Source organism: Parasteatoda tepidariorum, chromosome 8 (assembly GCF_982258835.1).
Source record: "Parasteatoda tepidariorum strain Cologne lab strain chromosome 8, Ptep-v5.0, whole genome shotgun sequence".
NCBI classification, from domain to species: Eukaryota; Metazoa; Arthropoda; class Arachnida; order Araneae; family Theridiidae; genus Parasteatoda; species Parasteatoda tepidariorum.
In genome coordinates, this window is record NC_141762.1 from 9449904 (window position 1) to 9472452 (window position 22549).

Below are 22549 nucleotides of genomic sequence, written 5' to 3' on the forward strand. Positions count from 1 at the left end.
AAAGTAGATAAAAATGTAGATAGCATACTAGTGTTAAAAGAAATAATAATTTAGATTCAGTAAATTAACTATGCATTTCTTATCGACATCCACCAATGAATCACATTTTCATTAATTAATTAGCATCTTTAAAACAAAAATATAGATCTAAATTATTATGTTACCTGATTAATTAATAAAGAGTTGAATTATACACTCCCAACTCTCGAGCTGTAACTTACTCACTGAGTTTTTAAACTTATTACTGTCACTTTTTACATGAAATTAAATTTTTTAACAAATAAAAATTTGGCTCAAAGTATTTTATGATGAATAAAATAGAATTTTCAAGCAGTTTTGGTAGTTTAAGAGCATTAAGGTGCATCAGAAAAAAATTATAAATGATCTTTTTTTTTTTTTTAAATTATGGAACAAGTTTCATTTGAAGTAAAAAATAAATTCATGATATGGATTTAAATATTTATTAATTTGCTTTCCATTGCGTTTTTTTAAAATTTTAGTTTATCTTTTTATTTGCCTTAACCAGTGATTACAACCCTTTTTTTTCTGGGGGCCATTTAAATAAGGAGTTAGCCCCAGACTTTTAACATTATACTTTTCCATAATCATTTCAATAAAGGTAAGTGAATTAAAGTCTCTTAAGTTTCCTAAAATAGAGTAACTTAAAGGAATTTTATAAATCAAAATTAAGAGTATTTTTTCATGATAGAGATTAATAATTTTAAATTAAAAGTTAACATATAATTTTAATTAAATAATAACAATATTGAATTATTGTAAAATTTTAGTAGTAGATATTTTTAGATTTTGTAATACTTTAAACGTTCTTATCATAAGCATAAATGGAGAAAAAATAATATAGAATAATTTTTCTCTGTCAACTTTGCAAAATATGAGTAATTTTCTTTAATTGCCTTATAAATCCGGGTGCTTAATATGGTAAAAATTGTTTAAAAATTTTAAAGTTTTACAAAATTTGAGAGTTGGCTATAATGATTTCTTTATTTTTACTTTTAATTTTAATATTTCAATTATAGGTGTGCAAAATATTATTTTAAGAAATTCCAAACTTATTCCCGCTCCTTCAAATTACTAAATTTTTGGGACTAAAATTTTTCTCAAGTAATATTTCCGAGAATAAATTAAGTAAAATTGAAAGAGAGACACGTGTAACTAGATGCTTGGAAAATAATATTGATTTCCCGAATGTAATGATAATATATGTAAATTTCTGTTATTCACGTAGTTTCGTTTATTTAATTAAGTATTTTTGCCTAATTTGTTTCTACAAAGGAGCATAAGAAATTTTCATTCTAAATAAATTTCAACTTAAAAAAAAAAAAAAAAAAAAAAAAAAAAAAAAAAAAAAAACAATTATCAGCGCTATCTAAGGTCCACATTTACATTTATAGGTATGCTCAAATTTACTCAGATATATTGAGGGAGGTATGTTTTATTTGTAGATTTTATACTTATTGTTACCGGTCTTTATCCTCATCATGCTGTTTACTGTTCTTAAATTATACAAAAATTAAGGTATTTGAAAGAATATTTCATCATTTCCTCTCATCCAATCAGATGCGTATCTATGGAAAGGAGCGCCTACGGCAACTCTCGTACTGGCGGCCTTCCTAAAATATTTATATTCTCTCTCTTTTTTTGTACGATACGAAAAAAGAAAAACATTGTTGGATGTATTTAACCTTTTTGGCAATATTGCAAAAAGATTGCATTGTACTTAAATAAAGATAGATTAATAAATAAATTAAAATTAACTCAAACTATAAAATGATCTCTTTTTAATTGTAATACATTCAAGTGTATTCAAAATCATCATTGGTTAGAAATAAAAAGTCTATTTTATCATATTTATCGAAGATTCTTTGCGTATTTTCAATTGTCAATAAAAAATTCTGACAATTTGTTTGATTAAACATAATTATATTTTAAAGTTTTACAAATATAATTTAGTAACAAAAACGCACACTCACAACAAACGTAGTCAAACGTTTAAAGAAGAACTATGACTTAACCGGATGATTTCCCAATATTTTTAAAATTAAAACTGAAGGAAATTTATTTTTTTAAAATAATCATATGCTTTGCGAGCATCAAAACAATGAAATAATCGTGATGTAATAAATTCATTAAAGATCACAGAGTAAATAATTACGGTTTGTTATGACAATTATAAATTAAATAGATACAATCGAATGATATATTTTGGGTAGCCTATATCATGTTCAATAAAAAAAATCGATGCTCTTAATATAATTTAGTTTGACAAAAATTATATAATAACAGATAATAAGAAAATATATGCACTGTAGCAACCACATCGCTAAGCTACAACACAGCACCACCATATACAAGGCAGTAGATGCTCAGACTTCGAACCGAATGGACCTTCCTCTTATTTCTCATCTTCTCAATTAATTAAATTTATGTTTGTTAGTCCGTGTGCTATATGTGTAATAAAACTATTTAGCACCAAGCTTTTCCTTATTTTATACCCCCCGAGATCTAGCTAGGGGCTACACCACATAATTACATAAAAAATTCTAGACTAAATAGTAAATATAATATATTCTTTAATGAGAAATAAATTTGAGGAAGTTGACGGTTTATTTTAAGAATATCTAGTAATAATTAATTTGCTAACAGTGAAAAAATGGCAAAAAGTAAAGTAATAGATCAGAATACATTCTGGTCTATTTAATAAAATCAAATTATGAAAAATCCTCTTTGCATCACAATGGAATAAATTAGAGACAAAGAAAACAAATTAAACAGATTTAAGTAGTAGTAGTAGTTCATTTACGTCGCACTAGAGCTGCAATGGCTATTGGCGACGGTCTGGGAAACATCCCTGAGGATGATCCGAAGACATGCCATCACAATTTTGATCCTCTGCAGAGGGGATGGCACCCCCGCTTCGGTAGCCCGACGACCCGCACGTGAAGTCGAGCACTTTACGGTAGAACAGTTTAGAGTTTAGGTAATAGTAGTAGTAACAGTTTAGGTAGAATTTTAACGAGGACCAATACCGCACACCCTCGGTCCCTACGCAAACTGATCCAAGTGGTCACCCACTCGCACACTGACCGCAGCCAGTGATGCTTGACTTAGGTGATCTGCTGGGAACCGTGTCTTAATGATCAGTCCACTGCGGGATAAAGAAATTTAAATTATGAATATTTAGACGTTCAATGCAGAATAAATAAATAAATGAACGAACAACCTTGATAACTTTTGATCTAATGATAAGATCTTCACTTTCTAGGACTCATTCTTAATGGCTCAAGGGGTGACTTCAAATATGCTAATTAAAAAGTGCAGGGGCGATATTTTAAGTTACGAAATAAGACGCTAAAACGTACTTTCTCTGAATAAGCATGCCAATTTTTAGACAAATTCGGATTTCTGAACCCCAAGATATTGGGCTAGCCGCAATCTCAGAAATAACTCGAGAGCTTTTCAAGCGAATTGAATAAATTTTGCACACAACTATAAAGATGGTTTATAATTGTGTAAATTGTTTAAAAATAACTTATAGTAAATATTTATTTTTTTATTTAATAATAGTCAGACATTTTTTTTAATTGTAAGGTATACAATTTTTACAAAGTTTTAAAAGAAGGTAATTTAACACGGAAAAATACAAAATTTGAGCGAATTTGATCAAATAGTTCCTGAGAAATCAAATTTGAACAATACGATTTTTTTAAAATTCCGTGTTCGAACTATATGAATTTAGACTAACCTGCATAACAAGCTTTTTCTTAAAAAAAACTTTTTGAAACTAATTCAATTTAATTAGTTTTAAAAGTTGTTTTTAGGGAAAAAAGAGAAAAATGAGAAAATTAAAGATGATCAATTTACATTTAATGGGATGATTCATTCATGATAATTATAAAGTGATGAAGGGATTAAGCAATTTAAAGAACTGAATAGAATTTAATTTTTTCTTTAAAAATGGTATTTAATTTACAATGTATGTACGGTGGTAAGATTTTCATTGAGTGCGGCTTCCTAAAAAGAAATCGCACGCTTTGTGATATTCGGTAAAAAGGATATGAAATAATTTCATTTTCTCAAATTATTCATCTGTATGTCATCGAGCATTACAACTAAAGTTGAATGCTGTCAATATTTCGAAGTGGACGAGACTGAGCTTTCCTTGAACTTTCAAAAACATACAATTTAATAAATATTTAAATTAATTGAAATAAAGCAGTTTTTAAAGTTCACTATCTAATTGAAACATATATTAAATAAGACCGACCGGGATAGCCTGGTCGGTAGGGCGCGGGGTTCATGCCCGAGAGTTCGTGGGTTCGAACCCTGCCGGCCGAAGACCGCCGGTGTAGTAAAGTGACTGATGCACGTTAAATCTGTCGAGTCGCAAGAGTCCTCCATGTTCCCATAACAAATCAATACCTCTGGGGGTACTGATATGGAGATCGATCGTTCTCTGATTCAAATCAAAATTACGATCGGTGGATGAATGAATGGATGTATGAATGGGTCTGCCCTATAAACGGGTGTGACGTACGGTGTGGCAGAAGTCGAATTCTTGGCAATAGATGGCGCCATTGGAAAACAAGAACAATCGCACCCCCTCTGCCTAAACAGGCATACGTCAACAACAACAACATATATTAAATTTTCTTACATTTGCAGGATCATGGTACATTTACTGCTTTGCACCAAATTACATTATTACTGCATCAGGTTAATTGGGCTTTAAAATGATTGTCTAATGTTTTTCTTTAAACAGACTGCTTCTTTTTCACGCAGCAATATCTTGCCATAGTCGACGTAGCATACTGTAGGCCGGAGTTGCCCCACGTATCTCATTGCAGATCTTAGAGCAGGTGATTTATTCGTTTCGTGGAACCTGCCGGATTCTCCTCTTGTGTTGCCGGAGCCTTGATCATTTCTACAGTGGCAGCATTTTCAAATTCTAATTGTTCATCACTATTTAGCCATTCGTCTACCACTGTCATGTTGGTGTTTTCGTAACCTGGGAATTATTTTATTAGGCTGAAGACAGGCAGATTGTCTTCAATGACGTGATCGCTAACCGCAATTTTGTTTTTCAGTATTTAGTCGTACGAGGGTTGCTATTTATATTTCTGGCCTAATAATGAAAAAACAAATATGTAGGATCGAAATTGGTTTTATTGTTTTTCAAAATATTCTCCATGATGATCAATACACTTTTGCATGCGTTTGAACCAATTTTCAAAGCACTTTTTCCAGTCCGATTGAGGTAACTCCAAAACATGCGTTTTGAATGCACCAACCGCTTCTTCGGGGGTCGAAAATCGTTGTCCACGTAATTTATTTTTTATGTGTGGGAATAAGAAGAAGTCATTGGGTGCCAAATCAGGGCTGTACGGTGGATGACCCATCAGTTCGATCTTTCGCTCCGTCAGAAATGCCTTTGATTGAGTCGATGTGTGAGAGCTCGCATTGTCATGATGAAGAATGATTCGCCTGTTCTTCTGCTTTTTTCAAATTTTTCCCATGACTTCTGGCAAACAAATGGTCGTGTACCATTCAGAATTGACCATCCTGCGTTGCTCTAATTCCACTGTTGCCACATGACCGTTAATGCCGAAGAAACAGGCAATCATTTGTTTCGATGTGCTTCTATCTCGAACAACTTTTGTTGGTTTTGCCTCGTCTTGGAAGACCCATACAGTTGATTGCTGTTTTGTTTAGATTCATGATTCGTCACCTGTGTAGATGTTACACACAGCCTTTGATGTACCTTGAACGTATTTTTCCAACATTTCCTTGCACCAATCGACACGAGCCTTTTTTTGAGCGTTTGTCAGATTATGCGGGATCCAACGCGAACAAATTTTTTTTACGCTCAAATGTTCATGCAATATTTTATTGATGCTAGTCATACTAATGTCCAAAGACGCCTCTATCTCACCGTATGTCACATGACGATCTTGCTTTATCAGTTCACTCACAGCATCGATCTTTTCTGGCACAACAACGGATTTTGGACGACCTGCACGGGGTTCGTCCTGGATCGAACATCGACCACGATAAAATTCGTCATACCAATTTTTTACAGTGCTGTAGGATGGCGCTTTATCGCTGAATAAAGAATTAAGTTCATCGAAGCACTCTTGTCTTGACAATCCACGTCGAAAGTTATGAAAAATAATGGCCCGAAAATATTAACGATTCAATTCCATTTTTTGAAAGAGAAGAACTTTTCAATTTACTGTCAAAAACACAAATGAAGCCATAATGGTAAATCGTCTGCTGAATTTATGTTTAAAAATATCAAACTTTCGATTAAAATCGTCTGCGATCGCCTAGCAACACTTACTGTTGCCAAGGCCAGAAATATAAATAGCAACCCTCGTAGTACTCACTCCATGTGTCGCTTGTACATCGGTCATTATCTGAGAGAAAGACTCGTTTCTTTTTTTCAGATCAGATATCAGGGATCACAGAATTTTTATTCTTTTATTGCAAGACATCAGTGCGAATGCAGTTCCCGACTATCAAAATTGTGTGCTCCAACCAACCGCAATTTGTGGAAGTGGTAGTCACGAACTAGAAGAGCTCCCTCCTTGTTTAGAGCTTCTTCGATATCAAGTATGTATGTTAAGGGATTTAGAATTTTGTGTGAGCAAATCGTCGCAGTGCTTTTTCTTAAAAAGAAAAAATGAATATAAAATTCTTGCCTCCAAGAATTATTACTTCATAGCACGCCTCTTTAAAGGGGCATTTAATGGAAAAAGAAGTGTTAGCCCCGGGCATAAACAAACGTCCGTACTCCTCTGTCCACAAGACAAAGAATACATAATGATATGCTCATATGTATTTTCATATTTATTCACTCAGAAAATTTGTATAAAAATATTAAGCTTGCATAATGACAGATCTACAGGTGTCAATCCACAATAGATGTGCTTTTCTTATAGAAACAGTGATTTTAAATCAAAATTATAACTATTTAGAAATTTCCGGAATTTTTTCAAATCTTTCTCATGTTAGGCAGGTTTACACAATATAATAGAGTTTCTAATTTGTTTTTGCTCATGATTTTTATTTATTTATAAAAACACTGACGGTTGCTGCCGTTCATGTTCTCCCTCACTCTTTACCTATTAATTATATAAAATTAAATGTGTAATGGTATGCACATTAAAAACCCATTACTGTAAGTGGGGTTGGCAAGGTATAAATAACTCTATTTAAAAAGAAAGAAAGAGAATCATTGATTTAAATTAGCTAATTTTTTTAAGAAAAAAAATCATGGATTTAAGTTAAAAATGCTTTTTATTTACGATAATTTATTTATCCCTAAGGAAGCGATTATATGAAAGTCTGATTTCTTTGGTATTGAAATTTTTGTACAGAAAAAAATGAGAGGGTAATTATTATTATTTGATAGTAATAAATTAATGTGTATAAATTATTATTTAATAATAAAGGAAAATATGTGGATTAAAATGTGGTGAAACTTATTAGTTGGATGCGAAATAATTTGCTATTTAGTGAACATATTTTAAGTATACCAATTTAGTTTTATGTTATTTGAAAACAAATACTTTTAAAAATCATTAATCATGTAAAGTAAGTCATTCTCACAACAGCTCGAGCTGTTCAACGATCCTTGAGGGCTAAGGAAATTATGAAGGCTCAGGTATTTTGTGCAAAATTCAAAAGAAAATCAAATAAAATATTAGTTAATTTTTTGACAGAACAAAATACTTAGTTACAATAAATTTAATATTTTAACAAAGCTTGAAAATCGAAACCTGTCCACAATCCACTAAAAATAAAACAGAAATTAAATATAGCAATGTATTTTATTAAAAATGCCTTTATTATTTAACAGCGTGATTACTTTTCAGTAATTCCATAAATTTAATCGATTTTTTCTTTCCTACTTTTACGTTTGTAGCGTATCTACCACTACAAAATTACAACTACAATTCACTAGTATATAACACATGTTAACTCGACTCTATGTCGGGGTACCTTTTCATAGATGACGGTTGACATGGTCAATAACTACTGATCCCCACATTGGTGACCCGGGCGTGATTGGAACACGCCTACCTTGGCAAAAGCGCCCACTTTGATCTGGATACGCATACATCGACAGTAACGCCTACTTCTTTGGATGGTCCACATTGAAGAGTTGACTTGCTACTTGCGACTGCAGCATTATCCACCTCCTCGCACTGTTGCTACTCAGTCTCGAGCACACAACGTTGGCCTGCATACACTCGACTGCTAAAGGTAACACAGGAGTGACTACGACCGTGAAGTTATTACACCTCTCTCATTCAGCACTCAAAAAGTACGGTGATCTTAATACAGCTTTCCCGGCTTCGCACAAAAACAGCAATGATTCAACTAGTGGTATTCATTCATCGAATTCTATCACAGATATAATTCTGGTGCGGGAGTACTGTAGCATATCTACCACTACAAAATTACAACTACAATTCACTAGTATATAAGACATGTTAACTCAACTCTATGTCGGTATACCTTTTCATAGATGATGGTTGCCATGGTCAATAACTATTGATCCCCACACGTTGAATCCGGCAAATTGTGTAAGGCATGTTTATCTAGCTTGATGCAAATTTAAACTTTATTCCCCCAAAGTCAGGTGAAACACATTATATATCCCCTCATTCCTTTTAACTACAATAAATAAAATAAAAACAAAAAATATATAAATGATATGGATGGGTGGCCTAATGTAAACAATAACAAGCGTCCTTAAAACGGAAGAAATTTAGACAATTTCCGGTGTATCCCTCCGCTTATATTATGACTGCGAGGCGATGTGTGAACAAGCCTAATATTCTATGCAGTTTTGTTATTGTAATTTGGGTTCAAATCTAAACATAATTGTGTCCCGCAGTGGAGTGATCGTTAAGACACGGTTCCCAGCAGATCACCGAAGTCAAACATCACTGGCTGCGGTCAGTGTGCGGGTGGGTGACCCACTTGGATCAGTCTGCGTAGGGACCGAGGGTGTGCGGTATTGGTCCTCAGTAAACTGTGCTACCGTAAAGTGGTCGACTTCGTGTGCAGGTCGTTGGGCTACCGAAGCGGGGGTGCCATCCCCTCCGCAGAGGATCAAAATTGTGATGGCATGTCTTCGGATCATCCTCCGGGATGTTTCCCAGACCGTCGCCAATAGCCCATTGTGCAGCTCTAGTGCGACGTAAATTAACAACAACAATAACTAAACATAATTGTACCATTCATAAGAGCTTTCAATAATGTATTGATTCTCAGAGGTCGTAAGGCCAAAAAATTTTTTGGAAAGTTAATATCTCATTGTGAATAATTCTTTAGGTTTGCCATGCTTTGTATTTTATCCCTTATTTGGCTACATTTGAATAAAATGTCGCCAAAAATATCTTTAAAAAAAACTTTTTAAGTTAGTCTAATTAGAAAATATTCTAATGATTATAATATTAATATGATAATGCTGAAGTTTAAAGGCTGAAAGAAAGAACTCGGTACTTGTGAAATACTGCGAAAGATATGATGCAATAATATGATGGCGCGTTTTTTCAATCTGCGGCGTAAAAATATATCGGAAGCAGTAACCCGGAAGTCTTGCGAGAGCAATTTAACCGGGTCTCTATCTTTTAAGGAATTGGTAACTAATTTTAAACCATAGTTTCTACTACAGAATGGCAACAAGGAAATGATAACGTCAGATCAATGGGCTTTTCGCATTGTGATTGGCTGTTGACTATCACTCATGGTTGCAAGAATTTGGGAAGTTATCGCGTTTATTGTGAATTAAAATAAAAATTTCAATAATTTTGTGCACGCCTGTCTGTGTTCTCGCGTAATCTCGTATTTGGTGTGATGAAACAATTGGTTCATTGATGGATTGTGTTTACATTTATTTCGTAAACAGACACTGGAAAAGAGGAGATTTGTGTTTAAAAAAGAAATTAGGCGAAAATGTTTTCGAATTTTTAGATATTTATAAATGTAACAATAAAAATGAATGTTTTCTTTGCTATGTTTATTATTTGTTTTTAAATAAAAGTATGTCATTTTGATATTAAGAGTATGTTCTTAATACTTTGCTCTTAATACTTTTAAATTAAGTATTCTCTTATAAAAGCTTAGCTGCAATATTTATATAATTTTCTTACATTCTGTTGTAAGGAAAAGAAAATTCGGATCTAAATTAAAAGAATAATTATGCCATGTAATGTCTAATCATCCTATGCATATTTCCTAACATTTGTACTTAATTATTAAGCATTATAATTGTAACATAAAAAATAATTCTGGAGAAAAGTTCAAATTGATGTTTAAGTGTTTATATATTATGTTTATTCGACATTAAAAGTGTTTCTACTTCTAACATTTTATAAATGAATTTGTAACCCGCAGTTTTAAAAAAATAAAATTATCGCTAGTTAATAAAACTATGGCAAGAGAAAAATTATCGGTAAAATTTTTATGTGGTTATCAATTATTATATATTTATTTGGAAGTAATAAAAAGTAATAATATATTTGTGAATCTAAGCACATCATGATAAGCAATAATATTGAAATGATAAAAATTCTGTGGAAATAACAATAATATTGGAAATGAAAAAAATTCATGTTACATGAAATTTATTTTCGAATAGTTGACTACTTACTTTCATGATGATAGATTAGATTTTTGATTACATATTATTTACTGCTGTGTATTAAGAGTTAGGTCAAATGTGCATCAAGTGGCAGTATAAAAATGTTGCTTTTTTTAAACTTACCACTGCTTTATTAGAAAAACAATTTTGTAACAATCAAATAATAAATATATAAAAATCTATATTTGAAGCATATAAGAGTAAAATTTTTTATTTTTTGATTTAGAAACTATCAATCAAAAAGATCCTTTAAAATTTGAATTATATTTATATAATAAGTAGAAAGAAATATTAGCAAAGGAAAAATTTCATAATGAGTCATTGAACAATATATCAATCACTTTTGAACTGACCCCCCTACTATTTTAATGAAATTTGGTGGAACATGCACACATGATAAAGTAAACAATTCGAACAGTTTTTAATTTGAAATTTGTCCAAGTTATAAACACTTGAAAAAATAAAATTTTCACTGAAAAAACCACTAACTTGCATACATATAAATAACTGTATTTTTTTTTTACTTAAAAAAAGTTACTTTAAGAACTTTTATTTTATAAGTTACTTTTTTTTACTTTAGAAGAAAGTAAATGGTGTTTAAAAAAAGATTTGAAACACCATTGCAATAAACCTTTCATTTGATACCTTATATGACTTTCTGAGGCTAGGTCAACTTTCAAAGCAACCTGATTTGACCTGTGATATGTGGTCTCAAAGAATTATGAAAGAAATATTTTTTTTTAACTACAACATTCTTCTACACCTTTCAAATTTGTAGCATAGAAATTGAAATTTAAAAAAAAAAAAAAAAAACATTAATTATTGCAAACCAAAATTTTTATTAATTGAAAGTGGTATGCTGTACAACTTTTTTCCCCTTTAAGACATTTCATACAATATACATGGAAAACTGAGTAAAAAGCCAAAAATTCTTAAACCAATATATAAATCAATGATCATTCATACCAAAAGTAGTATTTATCCCATACTTTTGTCTCCTAAAATGTATCGAAAATAACATTTTTATTTTTAGCAAGTGTATTATATTTTTCTTATTAAAAAATGGTTTACCTTTTGATATGCAAAAAATATGTGAAATAGTTATAAGATATGAATAACATTTATTTCATAGAAAATATTTTTTAAAATTATGATTATTAACTCTGTTACAATATGTTATGAACAGATTTAGTAATTTTTTAAACATATAAGCATTATAAAATTAGGAATGATGTAGTGCTATTTTTTTGTTAATTATTTTTATCTCATTAGACGGTATGAAAAAATCTTAACCTGTTGTTGTTAGTACTTCAACCTTCTAAATGATCTGTGATTTATTTACTTTCAATATCAAAGGCTTCTGTGGGTACGAGTATGACAGTGAGGGTCCATGAGGCTGTAGAAAACGTATCTTAACTTCTTCGTAGTTTATATTTACATCTAAAATACATCGTATCCACCATCGGCTGTACTGCAAAATTACAACATACCCTCTAATATCTTCTAAGAGCAGTTCTAAAGGATGTAACACCACTGACTGGATCTTACTTTCAGATGAATTTTAATACATTTTCGTTTTAATTGATGTGTGGCTTTCGTGTCTGTTTTCATATATTTTTTTGTGTACCGGAGATTGTGTGGCTTTTCAAAAAAGTGTCTCTATTTCTCACAATCATAATATGATTTTATAATACACAAAATTTGTTTATTGAACACAATATTAAAAAGTGTAAATAATTTACTCTAATTTTTATTTCATCAAAGTTTTTTTTAAAATTTTTTATAGGATTGTTTTGTGTTGAATGAATATCTAATTTAAATTGGTCTAAATGTTGCTAGCATATATATATATATATATATATATAGAGAGAGAGAGAGAGAGAGAGATTTTTTTTCTGAAAAAGTTATGTATGAATGCTGAAACATGAAGGAAGAAATTTTTTTTACAGTACAACTATCGTTTTATGTTAAAAGGGCATTTATTTTTTATGCTTTGTTTAGAAACATAAAGAGACCAAAGAACATCTTAAGGGATTGTGGATCTCATTTCAAATCAGCTTAAGTAAATAGAATTAAATTGTTTTTTATTATTTGAATTAACAGTATTTGTTTATGCTTACATGGTTACTGCTACTTTATAGCCTAAAATAATAATTTCTTGTTTTGTAATCAAATGGAGAAGTGTATTATTTCTTCTTAGTCTAAATCAACTACAGTTTAAATGGTCATAAAAAGTATATTTAATTCTTAATTTATTTACCATTCGTATCAATGTTAATGTACTCAAAGTTTGGTATGAAATAAAACCTAATATAAAAAAGAAGCTGCTTTTGTACATAGTCTTAAAAAAAAGCTACAAGTAAAGTAAAGTTTCATTTTTTCATAACATGTTACACATATATAATTTTTTTTTTTTCATTTTTTTATCATGGCTAAAATAAATTTTCATAAATTTAATACAGAAAATGAGATTTGTTAAATATTTAGTTAATTTTTTACTCATGAAAAAAATATATATATATAATTTTTATTTTATTTGCATGTATAGAATTGGCCTTTTATGTATAATCTGCACTAAGGCTCTTTCTCATACTGTTTAGCAGTTTTGGAATTTTGACATTTTTTTCAAAAAAATTATTGAATATAGCTTTTTTTATTTTATTTATTTTTGTCATTTCTTAGATGACCCTTTGACTATCCTTGGGCTGCAACCCGCAAACAGTAAGCCTATACTTATCCCCATGATTCATGCATAGAATAAAAAGGCATACCCCATTAATTTAACAGTACTTTTTATTATTTATTTTTAATTGTTTATTTGTAAAATCGCTGTTTGAACTCTAATGCACCATTGAAAAAGATTTTCCTTAGAGCATGAGTGGTGAGTTTTCATTGCTTATTACTAAGGAAAATAGTGAGGTTAACTGGTAATCAATAAATAATGTTTCAATTTTGATTTGCTACGTTTTATATATGGATTAATTGTATTTGAAGAGAAGTGTGCTTAGGATAAAGCTCAAACTGGACTGACTCTTTCTAGATGAAATTTCAGTTATAGTTTAATGACAGCATTACCAGAATCGGCTACACTGTTCCAAACATCAATGATATTAAAGAAAGCTCATCAATATTTGCAACATGCCTGATAAACCTAGTATGAAACACAAGGATAAAAGCAGCAGAATTTTATTTATTTACTTTTTTTTTTCCAGAGTGCCTTCGACATTCTAAATGCTCCTCAATATCGTTTGAACACTAAGTTGTTCTTTTTTTCGTAAAATCTATGCAACTTTTTACAATAGCTCATTCTAAAGAGCGGTCGAAAATATGAGCACAAATGCTATGGCAATTCGCATTTCCGTCGTATCTATGAAGTTAAATTCAAGAATTTAAAAATATTTTCACATTACAGTAAAATTTATTTGTCCAAAACTAATGTTGAAGTTCCTTTAAGAATTAAAGATTATTTGTATTTTATTCATTAATGATTATAAAAAGAAGTGTATTTTAAAAGGTATGAAACATTTTATATCATTCTTAACATCATAATTTTTCAACATAATTTTGAAGAGACGTAGTAATTACAAGAAGTTAAAAAATAATATTTTTAAATTTTAGGTATTAGAAAAGCTATTTATCTTATTAAAATTTAAATTTGATTGTGAAAATTACCTAATTAATAATCACGTAAAATACTGTGTATCATACAGGGTGTTCTGTAATTACATCTAACACGTTGTGAAAGCTGCAAATTGATATTTCATAGAGGAGAAAAAATGACAACTTCATCGTATCAGTTAAATTAATTGGTAAATAGGCGGTATGAAAAATAGAAAACCAGTTTGAATGGCCGATGACACACGAACGTGTTAAGTTTCAATCGCCTTCTAAGTTTTGTTTTCTCTAGTAATCACAAGTTTTTAGTCAATCCCACCTTCATCAGTCGTGATTCATTAAATTTTGATTTTTTTTTCCTTGCCTAAATATTAATTTATGACCCTTAATATGTGTACTCGTTTTTTTACTTAAATTTCATCAAGGATTTTAAAAATATACATTAAGGTTGAACTTTATGAAATGCCCTGTTTAAGTTGAAACCTTTTATTGTTTTTAAATGAAATTATTACGACAACCAGTTTCGACAACAATGATTGTAATAGGATGATTTGAATGCAGTCATCCAACTCCATCCAAACTCAAATATGTTATGCAGTTTAAGTAATGATATTTAAGAGCTTTAAATCTGACTCTCAAAAAAAAAAAAAAAAATCGGGATATTGCTGAAAAATATTGTGATTGGAGCGCGTGGTTTTTATTTTATTTCATAATCGTCGTTCAACAGCCGACCCAATTTTGGGTTTACTGTTACCAATGTTCAACAACGTCGCCTTGTAATTTTGTACCCAATCCAGAAGACAAGGGAACTCTTGGATCAAGTGTTGGGAAATTTTTTTTATTGAAACTAACCCGCGTTTGCGTTACACGAAGAAAAAAACCACGAAATCCTATAATCCGTCTACCGTGGAGGATATTTTGCATCAGCACTGTAGTAGGTGCAAGCCGGGTGCGGAATTCGTATCGACCAGCCATTATTGGGATTCGAATCTGGTTCACCTCATTCGGAGGCGAATACTCTTTCCCTTGGTTCCATCTTCACTGAGTATTAACTCTACAGGATGTTCCAATTTTATTGATTGGTACCAATTTTATAGTTTTGTCTAAATTTAGTCATCTTCAAAATGTAAATAGCAATTCGATCGTAATTTAAGGAAATAAACGGTTTTTTTTCTCTTAATCCGCAATGATTAATGAGAAGCAACCATGAGGGTTGATCAGCAACGTAAACAAGGGGCGGAACTTTCCAGTTTTTAATTATAAAATTACAAAACTACGGAGTTGAACATTAGTGGTCGTAAACCCAAAAATTGGATCAGCTGTTCTACGACGGATATAAAATAAAATAAAATCTATCTATTATAGGCCTGGATAGTAGGGTACTGAACCCATGCCCAAGAGTTCGTGGGTTCATCCACAGCCGGCCGAAGACTGCCCGTGTAGTAAATGGTGACTGATGCAAGTTAAATCTATCGAGTTGCAAAGTCGTCCATGTTCCTATAACAAATCAATACCTCTGAGGGTACTGAAACAAAAATTTCCTTGTCTTCTGAATTTGTTCAAAATTACAAGGTTACAGAGTTGAACATTAGGAGTCGTAAACCTAAAATTGGGTCGGCTGTTCAACGATGGTTATAAAACAAAATCTATATTTTAAATAAGGCGAGTGAAAAAGTCTTTCTCACAGTTCAAATAAGGGGAAAAATCAAAACTGTTACTCGAGTAACCAAAAGTAGATTACAAGACAGGATGTGAATATTAAAGTGCAAGAGCGTTTAGTTTAGAATAGTAAATTAAGAAAAAGACTTCGACAAAGGAATAACATAAAAAGATTAGTTGAAGCGCTTTATGTTACACACACACACATATATATATAGGGAGGGGGGAGAGACTCCCCCCACTCTATAGGTACTGCCGCGGTCATAATTTTACTTCTTATAATCTTAGCTTAACTAAATTACGCCGAAGGAAAAAAATGTAGCTTTAACTTAAACTAAACTCAGTGGCGCGACAGCTCCTAGGGGGCCAAGGCCTACTGGGCCCATCTCAGTTTTCTTGACATTGGGCTCTGGGGTACAGGAGCAGATGTTCCAGTTAGGTGGTCAGCCGAACGCGGAACCCCAAGTGTTTAGTTCCCAAGCATGCTTGGTACTCATTTGTCTACCCACTTAAGGGATGAAAGGCTGAGTCAACCTTGCCCGGCCTGAGGATCGAACCCAGGACCGGTGGCACGGGAGCGCAAAGCACTACCACTCAGCCACCGGGCGTCTAGCTTTAACTTAAGATAATTTAAAATCTGTTCTCCTATTTATATCCAATTATGTTAGAGGCTATGTGTCCTTTTCGCTCGCACTCACTTGTTTTTTCCTATATTTTAATAACATGAATGTAATTATAAATGGATGCAGAATTTAACAGAGTATTTATAGTTTGTCTAAGCTAAGAACTCCCCCCTCCACATGGTCTGAGGCCGTCTGCTGCTATGGATACAAGAATAGCGTATTCCAGGGAAGGTAGCTAGCCGACCGGCCTGTGGAGGGGTTAGGGAACTGCCTTTGCACCAGAAAGGTTCTGGGATCGAATCCCGGGCAAGGCATGGATGTTCTTTTCTTCTCTGTACTATCTGTCCTTACTGTGGGAGCAACGTTGGCCCACCTAATATGGTGCCCTTGTAAGAGAGGCCAACAAATCTGCCCTGTTAATGTCCGAATTGACGAACAATGTTAACACAGGAGGGCATTGGGGGGGAGGGAAGGTAGCTTCTCTTCACTCTAGGGCTAACACAATAGACTGGAAAAAAAAGTCCTCTTACTCTCGCTGAATCTTAGCCAAAATCTGTCCTAAGCACTGACCCCACATCTCTTGAAATAGTTAGACCTCGTTACCATAGTCACCGCCAAGGGTCTTGACAAATGGCTAGGCGAGTTTTTACTTTAGACAAACTATACATTAATTAGTTCATTAAACATTTTTTTAGAAAAAATTGCACGTTGAGGCATAAAGGTTTGCCACCCCTGGACTAAACCATCCGACAGAGAGCAATGAAATTTGGCATACTAATAGTTCGTCGCACGAAGGTTACTGTTCACATTAAAACATTATATTACAAACCGTTCGAGCGAAAAACGGATTGGAACTTTTTTGCGTCATGTCCACTTAATTACATGTCGGATAATCGAATAACAAGCTTACACGAATGGAACCAAATCATTTTGTATGCAACTAATGTTAAACTTCCCCGTTTAAACTGACATTCTTTGTTTTTTGTCCCCGCCTAATTGCATGAAGAAGAGGTACTGAAATGAAAAAAATTTGTTTATTTTGGAGAAATGCTTCACTAACTAAAATGAAATTTTCGTTTTTCAGTTAAGATAAGGATACAATAGGTGGTCACTTCAAAAGGGTCCTGTTCATTAGTTGGTCTAAACAGGTGTTAGGGGTAAAATTGAAAAAAAAAAATCTAATCTTGCTGCTAGTTATACATTGAAGTGAGCGACGAGTGTTTTACCCCTCTTTGAATTATAGTTTGTTTACGGTAAGAACTCCCCCCGCCACTAAATCTGAGGCCGTCTGCTGCTAAGGAAACAAGAATAGCGAATTTCAGGGAGGGTAGCTTCTCTTTACTTTAGGGCAGTGTTTCCCAAACTTATGACTTTTGTGTACCCTTTCTAAATTTTTCGTAATGCTGTGTACCACTAATAAAAAAATGAGTGTATGTTTTACTATAAAAAAAATTGCACAAAAGTTAAAAATCACAACTAGCTGTTGACACCACTAATTATTAACTGCAAACTCCGCAAAAAATAGCAAATAGAAAAATACGTAATCGTAAATTTTCATGGCTAGCTTTGTTTTTAAATAAGTTTGTTTGAAATTTTCGTTTATTGCAAGATATTTCGCATAAGGACGCGTACCCTCGCTAAACTGTTCCCGTACCCCTGGGTGTACGCGTACCACACTTTGGGAAACACTGCTTTAGGGCAATATGAAGAAAAATGATTCCCTTTCTCTCCCCCACCCGAGACAAAATATATCCTAAATAGTGACCCACACCCCTATTTGAAATAGTTATACCTTGTTACCATAGTCACCCCCACAGGTCCAGACGAATAGGGGAGTTCTTACTTTAGACAAATTGTACTTACTTACACATCATTTAGAATTTTAAAAAGGTACAGAGTGATTTGTTTTGTAGTCAAGATTTGTGGTCCCCTCCTGGTGCGCTATTAGCTTTCATAAGAAAAAATTTCAAAAACGTAACAAATCAGTATACAGTGTGTCTTTCTCTTAAGTAAGAATAATTATTGCTTAATCCAGAGAATAACTCTGAGAATGATTGCAAGTTCAGCAAGAAAAGGATGGATTTAAATTAATAGAGGGGGGGGGGGGGCAATGAATCTGGGAAACGATATATTAAAAAAAATTCCAAACTAAAACAGCTCATTAATTTGGAAATTCTCAAGACGAGGTTAGAAAAAAAAATTTAAAATAAATAATCTGACTATACGTTTGAGAGGAATACGCAATTATTCATGAAAGTCTTAATAGAAACTGAAAGGGAAAATCTAATTTTGATAAATTGACGAATTAAACGGGTATAAAAATAGTCTTCAATTATAGATTTTTTCGGAAGGGATCAAATAATATTTTAGTACCTATATATGTATTATACTATTCACTAATATTGATTTATTTTTATATAACTTTAAATGACATTTATATTTTATGATACTAACACAGATACTATTAATCAAAATTGTTTATTGATCATAAAACTAAGTTTATTTAATCAAAACACTATAATTTGCATTAAATACCATTAAAAATAAAATTTCGCAGAAATTTAGGATAGAATATTGCACTATCCTTTTAATCGAATAACCCGCTCAATTGCATAGATTTGGCTGGAACTGATGATATTCCTTTAAGCGGGGTTGACTGGTTAAGCCTTAGCCGTTGTTTCCTCAAAAATCTTAAAGATAACATCATTGATACTCTATTTAATAACAATAAGAAAGAGTTATTGCTTGTACTTTATTTAGTTTTTTTTTTCTCGCTACGTCATAATTTCAATCAACAACAGTTCCGCAATTGACTGATTGTTGACACGTTCTCAGCAGATCACCGAAGTCGAGCATAATTGGCTGCTGTCAGCGTGCGGGTGAAAAACTACTTGGATCAATCTGTGAAGGGACCGAGGGTGTGAGGTATTGGTTCTCGTTAAAATGTTATACGTAAGTACTTGACTTCACGCGCATGTCGTCGGTCTATCGAAGCGAAGGGAGCCTCACCTCGGCAGAGTTCAAAATTGTGATGGCATGCCTTCAGATGATTGTCAGGAATGTTTACCAGACCGTTACCAATAGCCCATTGAGCAGCTTTAGTGCGACGTAAACAACAACAATGAAAAAAAAAAATTTACGTGGTAGCACTATGTCACCAAATTATCTCTGAAGTTATCTGAAATCACGTATTTAATTTGTCACGTCTGTCAAAATATGTTTCGGTATAAGTAAATAATTTAAAAACAGCGGTAATTAAAATTAAAAAAAAATTCTTTTGCAATGAAAGGCAAAATTAATGGGAAAGTGGTACTAATTTGCTTAGGAAAAACGTAGAAAATTACTTCAGTTTTATTAACAGCTGTCCCTCTTTTCTTTTTCTCTGGCCTTTTAATTCCTAGTAAGAATATGTATATATATTTTTTTGGTATTCTCTCTTTAAAAATAAAAAGTCAAACAGCTGATAAAAAATATTTGTTAGATTACGGAATTATATATTTTACTGAAATATAAAATTCAAAATAATTAGTTTGGAAAAATCTTTTTTTGATTCATATTCAAAAATGTATTAATGATTTTGTAAATTAAAGAAGTTTCAATTATAAATAACTGTTTCGCTAAGATTTAAATAACTGCATATTAGTTAAATTGTTTGGAAGTGAACCGCGTTTGAAATATTTGACTTTTTATGCAGGAAAAGACATGGTGTTTCACGTTATATTTCATCTCACCAAATATTATTAAACTTCTAAATTTATTTCTCACCTATCCTGACATGAATAAATACAAAGAAATAATGAAAAAAAATATATTTAATGAAAATTCTGAGTCAAAGTGTTAATGTTGACGCTCAGTTCATTTAAGTAATGTAATAGATGCATATTGAAATACTAAAAAGTAAGCCATTATGTTACAAAAAGCAACATTTATGGAGTTCAGGTACTTATTCGTATAGATTAATCGTAAACAAGCGCCATACTATTATTGTCGCCAATGATGCTTAATTAATATGGGTAATTCCTATTATATAAATTAAAAAAATTACTTATTTACAAAAATTCGAAGTTAATGGTTAATTTCGATATTATGCCTAGTAATGTTGAATACAGTTAATCTCAATTTTAATGGGCTGAACAACAAAAAACAGGTTTTGTTATGTTTTTGCTTATTAATTTTGTCAGTATATACCGTTCAGTTTTGTCCACGATTTCATTGGGTTGTTCAGTACCGAGTTATTGTTTTTTTGATTTTATTAATCCTGTTCGAAGAGTGGATATTTAGCTAGTTGAAAATAAAAAAAAGTTGAATTACAGTTCGTTAAAAATAAGTTAACTAACGCTTTTCGTTTCCCGAAACTCTTGTTTTTTTCTCAGGTCAAGAGCTAGCCCTTGTACAATACTTATCAATATTTTAGTCAAATAACTTCTAAACGTACTATTGGACGTATTTTCAAAATTTTAATTAAATATAGTAGCATTAAATTCTAACTTGAGATTCATTTAAACTGAAATAGTTGCAGTGTTATAGTAGTAGCACCTTGGATACATATGTACTATAAAATAGTATCTTTCTCTTGATATACATCTTCAAGAAAGAATAAATAAATGAGATAAATTTTCTTTTGAATATATTTATTTTTAGTGGTAAGAGTACAGCATATGTAAAAAGTATAAAAAAGGAAGAAAAAAAAATTATTCAAGTTGGATCTGAGAATTTGAAGCACGTGTATTTGTTTTTGTTCTTACACAATAGACAGAGTATGGTAGCTAGCTTGACTCTATGAAGGTGCTTGCAGATGCAATCATATAAGGTCTATGACCACTATCAGTGGCATCATCCTGAGAAAAAGAGCAGCTAAGTCTTTCTTTATAACTATTGCATAGCTGCCAACCTTATGAATCAAAAATGAGGAACACTATATGCGACAAAATTATACGCACTAATTACGAGAGTAAGATAAAAATTTAATTATTAAATCATAACATTAATAGACATACATTTAAATATGTAAATTAGTAAAACAAAACTATAAACACTATCTTTTGTGGGAAACTTATAATAGTAATGTTTTATAATTAGGAATACCGGTATAATATATTAAAAACAAACATTATTAATATATAATTATTTATCTCCAAATTATAAAACACTGGTAAATAATAATCTACATCATAAACAAATATTTCTGATGCAAGTGTTTAAATACTACAAAAAAAAAAATTTCCAAAAATAATAATTTAGTGAAATAATCAGCAACAGACAGCTATTGGAATAATATTTTCCAATAAAAAGCTACTAAAAATTACTTTAGCACAATAATCACAGGATGCATGCTTGTGGCGATCAGAAAAAAGGATTGGTTTAAAATCAAAAATTTTATGAAAATTCAGAATTTTTATAAAAATATCAGATTGGATTTAAAAATTAGGAACAAATCCGAAAAATTCTGAACAGTTGGCAGCTATGCTATTGTCTGCTTAGTCAGCTGTAAAATAAAAGCATTTTTCTAGATAAAAAAATAGAAATCATGTTACTTTAAAACTCTACAGTGGATCAGAATCCAATCAAAGACTTCAGTTATATTAATAACTGACAACCGTGCCGGAAAATAAAGAGCTTAATTATTTCTATGAATTTAAAAAATATACAATTATATTTAATACATATAGCAAAATCAATGACTGAAATGTTATCTTGTTACGGTACTGAGATATTCTTCAAACTAAATGAGACTCTGCATAAACCATTGTAGAAAATCAAGTCCTGGTAAATATATCTCACAGAAAAGCTTTAAGCAGACAATGCTGTGAGACCATTCCCCGGGACAAACATGAATCATCAGCAGAATCCAGGCAAAAGCTAGAAGAGAACAAGTTGCTTCAAATTAATATTGTAATCAAGATACCTTGTTAAGATTTCAACCAATGGTTAAGTATATAGATAAAAGCACAACTCTTCAAATTGTGAATCTAATAAA